Source organism: Xenopus laevis, chromosome 5L (genome assembly GCF_017654675.1).
Source record: "Xenopus laevis strain J_2021 chromosome 5L, Xenopus_laevis_v10.1, whole genome shotgun sequence".
NCBI lineage: Eukaryota > Metazoa > Chordata > Amphibia > Anura > Pipidae > Xenopus > Xenopus laevis.
Genome location: NC_054379.1, coordinates 114,525,390 through 114,541,133, shown reverse-complemented (window position 1 = coordinate 114,541,133; position 15,744 = coordinate 114,525,390). Strand labels below are relative to the sequence as shown.

Sequence of the window (15,744 nt, the reverse complement as noted above, 5' to 3'; positions counted from 1 at the left end):
CCCATCCAATAACTGAACTGAAAAACAAAGAATATTATGTGAAACTATCTATCCAATGGCTTGAAGGTGAAAGGGAGATATATTTTATGATAAATTGTGTTACATATAAGAAAGCACTTAATTAAATGTGCTAAATCGAATTAATAATGAGGGAGCATAATGCAGTAACAACGTGTGTAATTTCATTATATCAGCTTTGTTCTGCTGGTTCTACATAATGGCAGATTTATCAGCATCAATAGAATACATTCCACTATATTTACTATAATTGGAGACACTATACTACAGAAATGGGATCTGTTATCCAGAATGCTCGTGACCTGGGGTTTTCCTTATAAGGGTTCTTTCTGTAATTTGGATCTCTGTACCTACTAAAAAGTAATTAAAACATTATTTAAACGCAATAGGTTTGTTTTGCCTCCAATAAGGATTAATTATGTCTTAGATTGAATCAAGTACAAGCTACTGTTTTCCCATAACAGAGAAAAAAGAAAATCTTTTTAAAAAAAATGTAAATTATTTGATTAAAATGGGGTCTATGGGAGATGGCCTTTCTGTGATTTGGAGCTTTCTGGATAACAGGTTTCCAGATAACAGATCCCATTCCTGTACTGGATATTTACTATAATTGCAAAGAATATATTCTTGCATGAAAGCATTCAAATAAATATTTGTGAACAAGCACTGATAGTTGCCCATTAGAAGAATTTTCACATTGCATGAAAAATTTTCAGAAACTTTTCATCATGATGAATTTATTTGTGTTAGGCCTTTATCGTAACCTCAGAGATATCGATTATAACCATTGTCAACACATGTAAAAAAGGAACTTCAAAAAATGTTTCATTAAATAACTCAAAACCACAGATTTTCTTAAAAATACTTGTTGCAGGCAAATAAATACAAGGGTATGTTCACATGATTTTTCACAAATGGCTAAAAATATTCACACTTTAGGGGTAATTACATTTTTTTTAAGTTGCATGGAAAAAAATACTTCACTTTTAATAAATCTGCCCGTAGCTTTTTGATAGATGATAGCTTACAATATCTACCTTATATACAGTACGGGTAACTCAAACAAATTAGAATGGTAAAATAAATCTGAGCTCCCAGTATTTTATTTACCATTTAGTGGAACTAGACATTCCCTCTAATATGGGACTTAAATTTCCTTTCAGATGAAAAGTGCCATAATGCAATCATTTCACTTCTCTCCTTCAAAATGAAGCAGATCCAGTTATTATCAATGAGCTGCATTTTAAGTCCTGCACTGCAAACCACTGTCCTTCAGCCTTGCTCACTGCTCTTAATTAAAGGGGTGGTTCACATTTACACATTTGTAAACACATTTGCCCTCTTCTTCTAACTCTTTCCAGCTTTCATATGGGGTCATTGACCCCCACCCCATCTAAAAACAAATGCTCTGTAAGGGCAGAGACACACAGTCAGATTTGGGGAGATTAGTCACCCGGTGACAAATCTCCTCTTCTTTGGGGCGATTAATCTCCCCGAACTGCCTTTCCCTGCCTTCCCGGCAGCTAGAATGTAAAGCACCGGTCGGATGGCACTAGCAGCACTTCGTTTTCCAAAGTCGCCGAAGTTGCCTCACAAGGAAACTTCAGATGACTTCGGAAAATGAAGCGCACAAAGTGCCATCCCGCCAGCGATTTACATTCTAGCCGGTAGGAAGGCAGGGGCAAGCAGTTCGGGAAGATTAGTCGCCCCAAAAGAAGAGGAGATTTGTTGCCGGGCGACTAATCTCCCTGAATCTAACCATGTGTCTCTGCCCTAAGGGATAAAAATGGAAGGCTCCGACTCCCGAATGAATAAACAAGTTTGAGTGTGTGTAGTAGACACAGTTGCAGTTAACATTTGCAGTCAGGATTGTGTCATTTCCACTGTTTTGTCTCCTTCTTTTGGCAAAAGTTTGCTGCACTTATTAACGAGCCCTGCTGTGGAAACCTAGGAACTAGTGCGATTTACAGAGTGTCTAACACAATTCAGCATAAGAGACAGGTTGAACACTGTGGATATTTGTGCAACTATATGGAATTGCACGCAAGTAACTTTTACATCCATTTTAGAGCAATCCCACTGTACTGTGTTCATTAATGACCCCTATAGTCCCATTCATGGGGATTATAGTCATTTTGTTGTAGTGTCACATTTTCTAAAATGTCTCCTCCTTCTGTTTAACATCACCAGCACCTTATGGATTAACAGAAGCAGAAACCTTTGGAACAATCTACACTGCTAACTTACGGTTATTAAACTTTGATTGTGTAAACATTTCTCTGTGGTTCCCCACACCTTCAGAAGAGCAAACAAAGGATTTAAAGGTGAACCCGCTGACACTTTAAGCCCATTAACTAATAAATGCATATCACCTGTACTGTACAGGTTAGTAGGCCATCGTTGCTTGGAACATTTTTATTTTTGCATTATAACTTTTTAATATTGTAAAAAAATATGTTGATGTTATGTTTTTTATGAGCACATTTGCCTCGTTCCATTTGCATTCAATTATTCTGGGCATATTCTATTTGAAGTCATAAATATGCTGTTTGTCATGTATATGCTGTACATCAATACTGAATCACATGTCAGAACAGGAAATGCCCCCAGCAGAAATGAGAGGCTCACCACAGGAGAGAAAGGGTGGGGTTGCAATGGCAAAATAAGCATGACTGTACTCACAATCATGACCTGGAGTAGGTTACAACACTGGACTCATTTGCTCTTGAACCTATACAATTTTAGGCCTTGTATCATTACCTGAAGGGGGTTGGTTATGTAATAAAAGGCACTAAGTTTGCCCAGGAGCAGTAACCCATAGCAACCAATTAGCAGTTAGCACTTACTGACCACCTGCTTAAAAGCAGAAATCATATTGGTTGCTATGGGTTACTGCCTTTTATTACATATTTACTGCCTGCCCTTTATTACATTAGTTACTATACATGTGTAAATCATTTATGTATGAAATACCTAGATATAATTATAGGGGTTGTTCACCTTCCAAAAACTTTTTTCTGTTCAGTTGTTTTCGGATCACCAGAAATCAAGATTTGTTTCAATTACTTTCCATGTTTTATTTTTTTACTGTTTTTCCAGAATTGCAGTTTAAAGTTGAATGCTCATGTCTGGCAGCTCAGTAATGCAGGTGCAGAACTGTTAGAATTTGCTACATTAGTTGATACATTTCTCAGCAGCAGGGCCAATCTACCAATGAGGCGAGTTGAGACACTCGCCATAGGCTTCAGCGCCCCCCTGGCTGCCGGGGGCGGCAAAAATGCCGCTCCTGGTAACTAAGAGCCGAATTTCAGTTTTTCAACCCGAAAATTCGGTTCTTCTAGTTCAGAGAGCACAATTGCGCTCCCTGCACTAGCGAAGTGGACCACCCCTGACCCCCTCCAGAGCTGAAAAGGTGAGTGACATGGGGGGCGGCAAAAGGAAGGCCACCTCAGGCGGCAGAATGGCTAGGATCACCCCTGCCCAGCAGCATCTGTGGTATATTAGCAATAACAGTAAATTATCAATCAATTACATAAGCTGTCTTTAATGAAACAAAGGGATTTTGCTAAGACGGGCCGAAGATCAGAAATGTATGAACTAATGTATCAATTTAGAGCAGTTTGCAGAGTCAGTGACCCCCCTCCCACCAGTGCTGCTATAGAATGACATAGAAGGTGAAAATTTTAACTTCAATTCAGTTCAATATTAGAAAAAAAAACATTAACAAATAGAAAATAGAACGTCATTGAAAAAGTCTGGTGAACTATCTGAAAACAACTGAACTAATAGAATTGTTTGAAAGGTAAGTAACCCCATTAAGATTAAGAAGGGGAAAAAGAGAGAATAAGATGGAACATGGAAGGGAAAATGATTGTGTGGGGGTGAGCATGGGAAATAAAGGGAATGGCAGGAAAAGGAAAGAAAGGGGGAGAGCTAATGGGCGACTAATGTGAGATTATGAGTGATTGATGGGCAATAGAAAGAAACAGAGTAAAACAAGGCATGGGAGCAGAAAGTGAGAGAGATGTAGATATATCAACCAACAAATGTACAGTATGTCTATGGTTAAATGATTTTACACAGAGATAAATCCTGTGTGTGCAACCCCACAATTGAACCTTATATGCTACCAAATTCATCTACATACATTTTATTGGAATATCTGGGTGACTGGTAGAAAATTACAAATTTTGCAAAACTAATGTAGGAATTAAAAACTAATTTCTACTGTATATGAGCAAGTATAATTGATAGCCTGAGGTCATTCTTAACAACTGTGAAAAGAATAAACTTTCAATCTAATTTCTATTATCCTTTCTGTGTCTATATCAATCCATTTCACTTTCCTGTTTTTTCATTCTATCACGTCGTTGCACTCTTTAGTCAAAGCAAGGTAATGTTTTTTTGTCGTAGCTTTTATTACATTACCTAAGTGATAATAATAAAGCCAGAGTATGAGATGTGAGCAAAGCATTAGTATTGTGTCAGATAAGATCCAGTGTGATACATCTCAAAGTCATAATGTGCAACAAGAAAGGAAAAGTCTTACTATAAGAAATGCTGAACTTTTCCCACTTGATTTGGGCTCTTAGACATCAAGATGAATAGTATGTGGATGAGGCAAGAAAATCAGCCTTCACTTTTCCTTTTAATACAATTACTAACCTTGGATATAGAATTTTCTTTGCTTTAAAGAATAAGAAATACAGGGTCTGATGTCTAGTAAAGAAACATAATGCTATTGACATGGAAAGTTTGTTTGTGTTATGGAAAACTTTCATGAATTTCACCCAAAATATTTCAGTATTCAGAATTTGTACTGCGGATTTTCACTGCCTCTAGTTTCGAAGCCATTAGGCTACATTTACTATTAACGGGGAGAGACTCTTGGGGGCAAAGGACCCTAACAAGTTGGAGGGTGTTAGTATGTCATGCATTAGGCATTACGTTTTCTTGCTTCTGGTGCCAAGGTACCAATTTTAGCTATTAATGGAAAAGCCCATTGTGTAACACAGGGGGACAAAAGAACCCTGTACTACATAAATGCCACTGGCCATGTAGCAAGTAAAGGGCTCAACTGTCAAGGGCTCAATTTTTTTTGCCAAATTAAAGGGCATGTTAGTGTAAGTCTAGGGCCCACAAATGTGAATACTAAGATTATTTTAGTGCAAATTGTATATTATTTATAATAAGTACAATTTTGGGCAAGGGATATTACATAGCTTACATGCTGATGCAATTATTCTCTAATTTTGTGAAAAGGTGCTGCTTTATGAAATAAAAACAGAAAACTGCAGTGGATTTTTGTGCACTCTTCCTTATTAGTAAATGAGGCTAGGGATAAGCAAAATACACAATGATACACATAGATATGCCATGAAAAAATGGCCATTGACTTCAATGCACAGTATGGGGGTACCTGAATAGTTCCAAAGCTAAGCAGGCTGTATAAGTCTGCCTACAGCAGAAATTGATTTAACCTTGTAAAAGGCAGTAAGTTTGCAGGGAAAATAGGGGGAAAAAAGTAATTACGGTACTATCCCAGAAGTTGTTCTGCTGGAAGATTAATTGGACAGCTTCGAGAAAGGATTGGATGCCTTATTCTAAAGTGAGAAAATACAAGGCCTCTGGTCTCTTAAAGGGTTAGGACCAATGAGGAGGCTGACCTGGAAACAGGCAAGTATTTGGCAAACAGGAATACTTTAGTGAAACTCAGGCAGGGATAACAAGACAAGGCAGAAAGTAGTCACTGCTATACAGAAAGAGTGGTCAGCAGTCTGGGTGACCAAATGAATTGGCAAAGTGCCATTGGCATCATTGGGCTTAAATGTGAATTGCATGTCACTCAGCATGGCATGGAGCCTGTATGATATCGCTGTATCTATGTGGGTTTCCTCTGGGAACTCTGGTCTAGTCCTACACTGTAAATTTAAAAACATACAGGCCAGTTAACTGATCCCTGATAATATTGTCCCTAGCGTGTCAGTGTGATAGGTACTTAGATTGTAAGCTCCACTGGTGCAGTAAATCACAAACAATAGTTATATAACATGTCATCAATATACAATAAGAGATCATTACAGCATAAACACACCCAAGGCCCATAGGAAAATTTTGCCACCAACAGATACTGTTTAATTTTTACAGAGAAAAAGGAAATAATTAAAATATGAGAATTTTTGTCTTAAAATTAATTGGATTAGATCATATGATATATATAGAGCATTTTTTAAATAGGGGCACAAACAACAAAAGGTTCTGCATTGTAATACAACCTTCAGTCCTTCAGGTTGAGAACTGCTTTTTGAAGAGCATCTAAATGGTATCCCCATCAGGAAAATGAATCTCCATCTTTAAACAATGACTGACATGAGCTGCTGTGGCAATGATAACCAGGTTTTCTCCTTATAAGGCCAAATTTCCCATTTAATGAGTAAGTGGTAAATAATATAAATATGATGATATAATACAAGAACTCTGTGTAGTTGCCAGGAAATCTAAATACAGTAAGGCTACCAATGCAGTGCAAACTTTGAACACAAATTGAGAATTTTTTTCCCTTCAGTGCAGTTTTTCCCCAGAATTCCAATGTAACAGTAAGATCAGCTGAACAGCACCCACCACAACTTGTGCATTATTTATTTGTATGGTTACAAATTAGAGTCATTTTTGCCAAATCTCCCACGACTCATAGCATAAGTATGACCCTGCACTGGTATTTCAGTGGATCACTTTAGGCTTGTATTCGTAAATGAACTTGGGCAGTAACCCATATCAACAAATCTATGACTACCTTTGTTTACCTTTGTTCAGCTATCTGCATGTAGAACAATGATTGCAATAGTGTCATTGGTTGCCTTGGGTTACTGCATAGGTGCAAATTTGCCAATTGCTAGAAAATGCTCCTGAGTGGTAATGTGCAGACATTACAACAAGTGCCAGTAACAATGTTATTCCAATCCAGTCTACTGAAAGGCAATAACTGTTTAATAAAATAGTGTTAATTGATGATGAACACCAGACATGTAGTCTTTAGGGATCATGCATCACAGAGGAGGCAGGATGATAAGTACAAAAAACAGGTGCAAGTGTTTTGCACCTTGCACTGTGCCCATGGGTGAGTCCCAAGAGGAGCGGGCATTTGTACTCCAAAATGAAGAGCAAGGGTATATGCTCCCCCATGAATGCAGTGCTGTCTGAGTGTGGCAATTCTGTATACATGAGGGTGGGCTGAGGGTGGCAAGTAGGTGTAACACATTCAACTGTCTACCACCTTCTACCTTACATATGATTCAGATGTTATGTGCTATGTTCTGCATCTAATGGCAAATGTTTAATCCAGTACAAGGTGCAAAGATAAGGTATGGTCCTGATGCAAGGATTTTCTGATTTTGCTCTCCTCAGTTCTCTAGCACTTTATTTTTAAAAAAAAGGCTACAAAAATTTTAGATTTATTAAGTGTAAAAGCCACGAACAACATTTATACAAATCTTCACCTGGTAAAAGTTGGGAGCTGCGCTGATTATATTGGACCATTTTAAATCGATTCAGACTTTTAGATGTTTTCGGATTTTTTTTCACTAGGCATTGTCTGAAAATCTCAAACTCTTGGAGGCTTTCGAGGTATTTGGATTTTTTAGCCCATCGCTTAGCGTAATTTTACGTTTGCAGTAAGACAATTTGCAATTGATTTTCGTTTTTTATTAATTGTGGTTTATGAGTTGTATGGCTTTTTATTCAGCAGCTTTCCAGTTAGCAGTTTCAGCAATCTGGTTGCTAGGGTTCAAATTACCTTAGCAACCATGCACTGGTTTGAATAAGACACTGGAATATGAATAGGAGAGGGCCTGACTAAAAAGCTGAGTAATACGAAGTAGCAATAACAATAAACGTGTAGTCTTGCAAAGCACTTGTTTTTAGATGGGTTCAGTGACCCCCATTTGAAAGCTGAAAAGATTCAGAAGAAGAATTAAAAATTTAAAAAAAAAAAATGACCAATTGAAAAGTTGCCATCCTATAACATACTGAAAGTTAACTTAAGATGAACCACCCCTTTAACACCTGTTCTGGATCTCACAGAGCACATCTGCAAGAAGTCAGCTAGCTGTCCATGCCGGAGCCAGTTAGTGGGTAGGGGGTAAACCAGCAGATGGTCCCTAGAACAAGAACTGCTATCCTTACATATACTGCATGGTCCTTGTGATCAATTACATACACACAGCCTGTGACTTGTCTGACACACTGATTAGAAAAGCAAATTAGTTAGAAAAGCAAATTATAGTCTCTGGATCTCCCTAAATACAAGCAAATATCACGGGGGAAGTTGTGCCATTTTTTCACTAGTGATTTTCAGTTGACACTCACATGTGCACCTGTTTCACACTAGGGGCTATTCCACAAATTTCAGGTGCAACCAAATTGATACATTTTTCATTTATATGGCCAAAAACCAAAAAATAAATAAATAAATAATTGGGCATGTACTTGAACTGCAGGCCAAAAAACTTGCGCCAGATACTGGAAGTGCAATAATTCATGCATCTTAAGGAACTGAATATATTTGTGGGCAAATAGCTCCTATGATGTAAGGGGTGGCACATGGGTGGGACATAGGAATATGCAATTACTCTCTCTTTAACTGTATAAGATTGTAATGGTCAAAAATAGCATGGGATCCCATATTCCTATACATGCTTGGTTTCAGATGTGTACAATTACTGGGTACTGGCAGTATCACTGAGGATCTTTCAAACTATAAAGTTTTTTGTTTGATTAATAAAGCAAAAATAAAGCATAATAAAGCATAAATAAAACATAATAAAGCATAAATAAAGCAAAGTTTGCACAGGATGGTGCCATCGCTCCTTAAAATGTGATAATTTATCATTAGCAGTGGCTCTGCATAATATAAAGGCCCTTCTCTCAATTAGACTTAGACTTTGAGTTTTGGCTAAATTACCTTTAAACATTGATGCTAATATCAGAATTTTTCTTAAATAATATCATTCCACCCTTACATGTCAAATGTCCCATGGCAGCAATATGTTTTCAGAATGCTACAAGATTATGTGTGACTCTTGCATTGTTGCATATTTCTCTACTACACTTTATATTCTACTGTTTATATGGTGCACACTCTTGGGTTGAAGGGAAGCTTATAAAACATCGTCGATGCTAAATTTTAGCAATGTTTGGAAGCTACTGAGACTTTTTTTTAGCTGTAATCCTTAGCATATGCAGACAGCAGTGCCACCTAAAGGCCATTCCATATAGTTGGGGGTGTAAGTAAGGATGTTATGATTCTGGGGTCTAATTACTGTTGTGCTGATCTTTTGCCCAGCCAGCGTTACCATGTTAAAAAAAAATACATTTGCAAAAATTGTAAATAGATAGAAGATAAAACAGAGATTGAAAAGAGAGAGAAGTAAGACAAGTGAGATATTTACTGTACTTTATAATTGCATGCATGGTAGTGAATAGGACGCTCTGTAAAATGTATACATTTCCCTTGGTGTAAATTATGTCTGCAGAAACAGGCTTAACCCTGAACTAATGTAAATAATGTTTGGAGAGGTTAGAATCTACCTGTATTATATTATATATAACATCTGTGAAGCCACAGGCCATAGATTGAGTTTCATACCAGTCACCGCTTAAATTCTTCTTCTGTCATATCAGACTTACAGCCCTCCAGCTGTTGCAAACTAAATATATGTCTTATAAGGGGGCAAAGCTGCAGCAGGTGCACACTCAGTAGGACCCTTGTACATTGAGAGGTCCTTTTCATTCTAAATATAAAAATATGATTATTTACAGTAATTTTTCCCAAAATATTCCTACACATAGACCCTCAACAATTGTTTCAGCATTGTATGGCTATTATTGTACATGCATATTGGTGGTATTTGCAACAACTAGACACTCACACAGGGCTATATTCCTGAGGTAGGATCCAAACAATGACAGTATTAAGGGTTTATTTATCACTTCCCCAGACCCAATTTAAAAAGTACTAAGAGGTGCAGAACAGCACCTTATACTGCCCTTGCTTAGAGCAGTTACCCTTAGGACAAAGCCTGTGGTTTCCCTATATGATGAATAGCACAGTGATACTGGCTGCTAGGCTGCCCTGTACTTGTATGTATGTATATTTATATTTATATAGCTCTACTTGAGAATAAAGCAGTGTACAGCAGAACAATAAATTAGCAGAACAAGCAGTGGTCATTACAATAATAAATACAAACAAGTACAAAGTACATTAATAAATACAAAGTACAGTTACAATAAAGATTACGAGCTTAGTGTAAAGGAGACAAGAGGTTGTCGGTCCCTGTCCCGTAGAGTTTACAATCTAAATGTACTTAGTAACTGTCTATGGCTCCAGCAAGGTTTTCTACAATGTTTTACATACCACTCTAGGAGCACAAAGAGCTGTACCGTAGGATAAAACCTATGCACATTTGCACATTACCCCCGCCTTTGTAAATGAGGTTGTTAGAGTAAATCAGTTCAAATGTAGGTAGTCAATCCAGAGGTTAGCTGCATGAGAACTAAAAGAGTATACCCATATAAATACTACAGAACTGCCTACATTAAAATGGGAAGGGTTGCATATTTTTTCAAGTACAGGTATGGGATCCATTATACAGAAACCCATTATGCAGAAAGCTGCATTAGGGAAAGTCTGTCTCCCATAGACTCCTTTTTATCCAAATAATCCAGATTTTTAAAAATGATTTCCTTTTTTTCTGTAATAATAAAACAGCACCTTGTGCTTGATCCAAACTCAGATATAATTAATCCTTATTGGAAGCAAAACCAGCCTATTGGGTTTATTTAATGTTTACATGATATGAAGATCCAAACAAAGCAAAAAGATCTTACACTTCTTACTCTCCTTGTGTACTGCTGCATGATGGTGCTCATAAGTCCTCCATAATAATATGGCTAGTAACAATGTGTATATAATAATGAGATTTATCTATTTACCTTACTGTAAATACAAACGTCTGATCATTAAGTTGGGCTTGTTAAATTAAACTCCTAGAATAGAATGTTTGCTACAGAAAATTATTTTATTTTTTGGCCTAATAAATACTTTAGTTTACTCAAATCATAAGCTGATGCCGGCAAAGATTGCACTTTCAGTTATTTATTTATGCTCTCCAAGTAGCTATCAATTTTCATTAAAGGGGAATTCACTGTTGCATTAACTTTTAGCATGTTATTATCAGCAACTTTACAGGTGGTCTTCATTATTTATTTTTTAATGCTATTTATTTTCTAATTATTTGCCTTTCTATTATGGCTTTTTTCAGCCGGCAGATGAAAACTATATCTGTTTGCTTGAGTTTTATTCTTATTGTTATTGCTTTTTTTCAGGACCTATACTATTCATCTTCTCTTTCAATTTCAAAACTGCACTCTGGGTTGCTAGGGCAATTAACCCATAACAGCCAGGTTTAAATTCCAAGTCTAACTGTTGAAGAACAAAAAATTTAAATATATGAAGAAACATTAAAAAAAGAATACATGAAAACTAAATTGCAAACTGTCTTAGAATTCTGCTATCTGCATCATACTAAAGGTTTATTTGAATCTGTCTGCAGTCTCCCCGTGTGGAATCCTGGTTTAGATCAAAAATCCTCTCTGCTATTACAATACCTATTGGTTTAGCAGTTTAAACCAAGTTTCCCAGCAGGAAATAGTTAATCTCAGAAAACAGACATCATGACCATAATATATTACTTTGTATAGAACAAATTAGAGCGATTTATCTACGTTTCAATGGGGTAAGTCGTCTATTTGCTCCTAAAATCAGACAAACTTATTTTTGCTGGCTTAGAATGTCATTTATTTCATTTTTAATATTTTGTATCACAGCTCAGTTTAATAAACAAAACGTCTGGGAATTTCAAACAGGATTGGCTGTGCTGATAACTATAACTGACAATCTGCCATAATTGTGTCACCAAAGGTCTGTCATTGACAGCCTACTCCACTCTCTTTTTTTTCAACCTACTTATTTGCTTGGCAAAATATGTGTTTCTTATCAATTATGTGTGGAAAACCTTGTCCCCCCTAGTGCGGAATTTGCAAGTCAAGAGAGACACCTAGTGGCAAGGTTTAGAATTAAAAAAATAAGGGAGTCATTTAGTCGGTACATGGTCTAAATCTGCCCCAAATTTATGCACAGATAAGTAAGGCAGACACAGGAAGACAATTTAATGTAGAAAACCAATAACAGATAAACTGAGCTATGAAGAATAACTTATGCAAAATAGCTTGTGCGCAAGAAGCCCAACCAGACACCTTCAGGAATTCCATTGTCCTTTTATTATAGTTTAGTAGGAATATATATATATATATATATATATATATATATATATATATATATATATATATATATATATATATATATATATAGACAAATACAAGATTCCTCTGCACTCAACCCATTATCAATATATTTAAGACAGAGACATTTTGTGCATACTGTTACTGAAAAATGCCTTACCCTTTAAACAAAACAGGGATTGTTTGTCCATATATTGCAATATATTTAAGCTGGCCAACTACGTCAAAGTCTTCCCATATCTGGCCAGTCCTATGCTCAATTTTCATCTGATTCATTAAGAATTCTATGGTTTAATTATACATTTTATAGAAGGGACGAATACGTTTTACCTGCAACTTACTAGCTGCTTTCAAAGTAAAACTCCCAAACTTGGCTGCCCTTTTATTAGACACCAGTGGGATCACATGACTATAGTTGGAGAGGGTGGGAGCTACAACATGGAGCTGGTCACTGCTTCTGTATAACTATAACAAACAAGGGAAAGTTGTGCTCACCACTAGTTTTTAAAATCATTAGGCGGGGGTGCAATGAGGGTGTGACCACATTTGTCTATATGTATTTTGTGGTCACACCCTCATTGCACCCCCGCCTAATGATTTTAAAAACTAGTGGTGAGCACAACTTTCCCTTGTTTGTTATATATATATATATATATATATATATATATATATATATATATATATATATATATATATATATATATACACACACACATATTTACACATATTTACACATGTACATCCATTAAGGGTGCTGTTGCTGTTGTTGTATAAGGAAAATTTTCAGATTTATTGAATTGAGGCATACAATATGATTATTCCCAGTTATAACAGAAGCACGCAGAAAGGGAACGTTCTGCTGGAATAATTGGTCTCTATTATTTTGTTTTACTTTTTTTCCCATTGCATTCTGCCTCTCTCCATTCAGGTTCCATGTATGTATTTTCATTTTCTTAACATGTTCTCCTGTGTACAATATTGTCATCATTCTATAATGTAAAGGAGGTTGTTTTTAGATACAGGTATGGGACCTGTTATCTAGAATGCTCAGGACCTGGGGTTTCCAGATAAGGGACCTATCTGTAATTTGGAACTTCATACCTTAAAAATCATAAAAAATAAACATAATAGGATTGTTTTCCCCACCTATAATGATTACATTTCTAGTAGAGGTGCTCAAGTACAAGGTACTGTTTAATATTACAGAAAAAAAGGAAATACAGGTATGGGACTTGTTATCGAGAATGCTGCGGACCTGTGATATTTCCAGATAACGGATCTTTCCATAATTTGCTTAAGTCTACTAGAAAATCATGTAAACATTAAATAAACCCAATAGGCTAGTTTTGCTTCCAATAAGGATTCATTTCATTATATATTAGTTGGGATCAAGTACAATATATTGTTTTATTATTACAGAGAAAAAGGAAATCATTTTTAAAAAATTGTATTATTTGTATATAATGGAGTCAGCGGGAGACGACCTTCCTATAATTTGGAACTTTCTGAATATCGGGTTTCCGGATAATGGATCCTTTACCAGTAGTAATCATCATCACTTAAAATAATAGCATAACAAACCAGAAACAGTTACTGTATTTAGTTCAACAGCCACAATATTTTACGAATAGAATCTCACGTGACCGTCTGCTTCTGTAAAATAATATAAGCACGTATGGATAATATCAATTTAATGTATAAACCTTGTTTCTTTTTAACGTTCAGCCATCGTGCCAGTAAGGAGCAGAGCATCAAGTACATGGAGACCAATTAGCCCTGTATAGGACAATCTTCCTGCGTGTGACAACCCTGTTATCTACATCTGGCCAAACAGGCATTCGGCTATTTACTCTCTGTCTCTCTGTGGGAAGCAAGTCCAATCAAACGGCACCATGCAAGCAGCAGACATTCTCCTTACAACAAAAAATCATATAATAAAATCTTTTTCTGTGAATTGTGGGGAAAAAAAATAAATTGAAAATGAGGAGTGTATCCCAGCTTGAAGTGTTACAGAAGTACATTTTGCTCTTACAAAATAAAAGCCTCTCCTCCTTTCTCAGCCTGTTATCTCCGAGAATTAAAAGGCGCATTCCATCCTGCTTAGATCTAAGTCTGCTCTACTATGTTCAATAGGGGATGGCGAGCATGTGATATCAGAGGAAACATTCTAAAGGTAGCATTAAACTGTATGTGTGAAATGAAAGCGTATTCTTTATTCCTGCAACGCTTCAGTAAAGGTTAGGCGCATGGCCCACATGTGGGAGAACAGTCTGATTGCCATCAAACCGAGCAGGCATGAACAACTCACTTTAGATTTTTTCTTTTTTTTTTTTGGCACATGAATCATAGATGTTGCTGCAGAGAGGCCACACAGGTTGCAAAAACCTGGTCTAACCAGGTGTAATGACGGAGGCATCTGCAAAAACAGGGTTGAGGATACACATCATGTTCCCGCTTGTTCCAATTACTCTAATACCAACATTAATCTCAGGAAAAACAATGCGACTTCCTTTTCTTTCCAGCAGAGACGCCTCCACTGCGAAAGCAGCAGATCAGCCAGAAAGCGCCTCTGATGTGTGGTACTGCACGCTGCCCATTGCTCCATCTCGAGAGCTACATCAAACAGCATTACATGAAAACTGGGAGTAACCTGCTGGCCCCTTTCATGTTATTTTTAGGCTTTATTCATTAACAGTAAGGGGAAAAAACACACTTAACTATATCAGAGCTGAGAGGGACAGTCCGTTTCACAAAGTAGAGTTCAGGCAGCAGATGGAGAAGATGACATTATATGTAAATGGAGCAATGCGTTTTTGCAATGTAGACTTCAAGAGGTAAACAAATAACACAAATCTTAAAATCACACCATATTATACTGAAATGGTCCAACCCTCAATGTGAAAACCACTTCCAGTACACGGCATCCTAGTCAATTCAATAACTTGACTCTTCAAGAAGCCCCACACATTGCCCTCATGTTTGTATTACTTTTATACACCTGATCAGTGGTGTAACTAGATATTAATGGGCCCCACAGCAAATTTATTTTCGGGCCCCAAACATATCCAGAGGTTGTCCTGTTTTACCAATATATATGTTGGATTTTCTCTTTATTTGGGCCTCATGGGGCCCCTATACCTCCCGGGCACCCTGCAGCCGCAGGGTCTGCTTCCTCTGTAGTTATGCCCCTGAACCTGATCTTCAAATAAATCATCTGACATGCTTTTCAGATTAGCACAGTATATCTAGTTAAATCCACTAAAATGCAAGTTTGAAGATCCAAATTACGGAAAGATCCGTTATCTAGAAAACCCCAGGTCCAAAGCATTCTGGATAACAGATACCATTCCTGTAATTAATGGGCTG

General features: G+C 36.8%; 1 long non-coding RNA gene across 1 annotated transcript; it reads left to right on the top strand.

The window, feature by feature from the left end:
• The first annotated feature begins 1,858 nt into the window (after positions 1-1,858).
• On the top strand, positions 1,859-14,375 carry LOC121393795. The gene is made up of 2 exons (XR_005961366.1): positions 1,859-2,342; positions 14,104-14,375. It is a non-coding gene; the product is annotated as an uncharacterized LOC121393795 (long non-coding RNA).
• Positions 14,376-15,744: the final 1,369 nt, after the last annotated feature.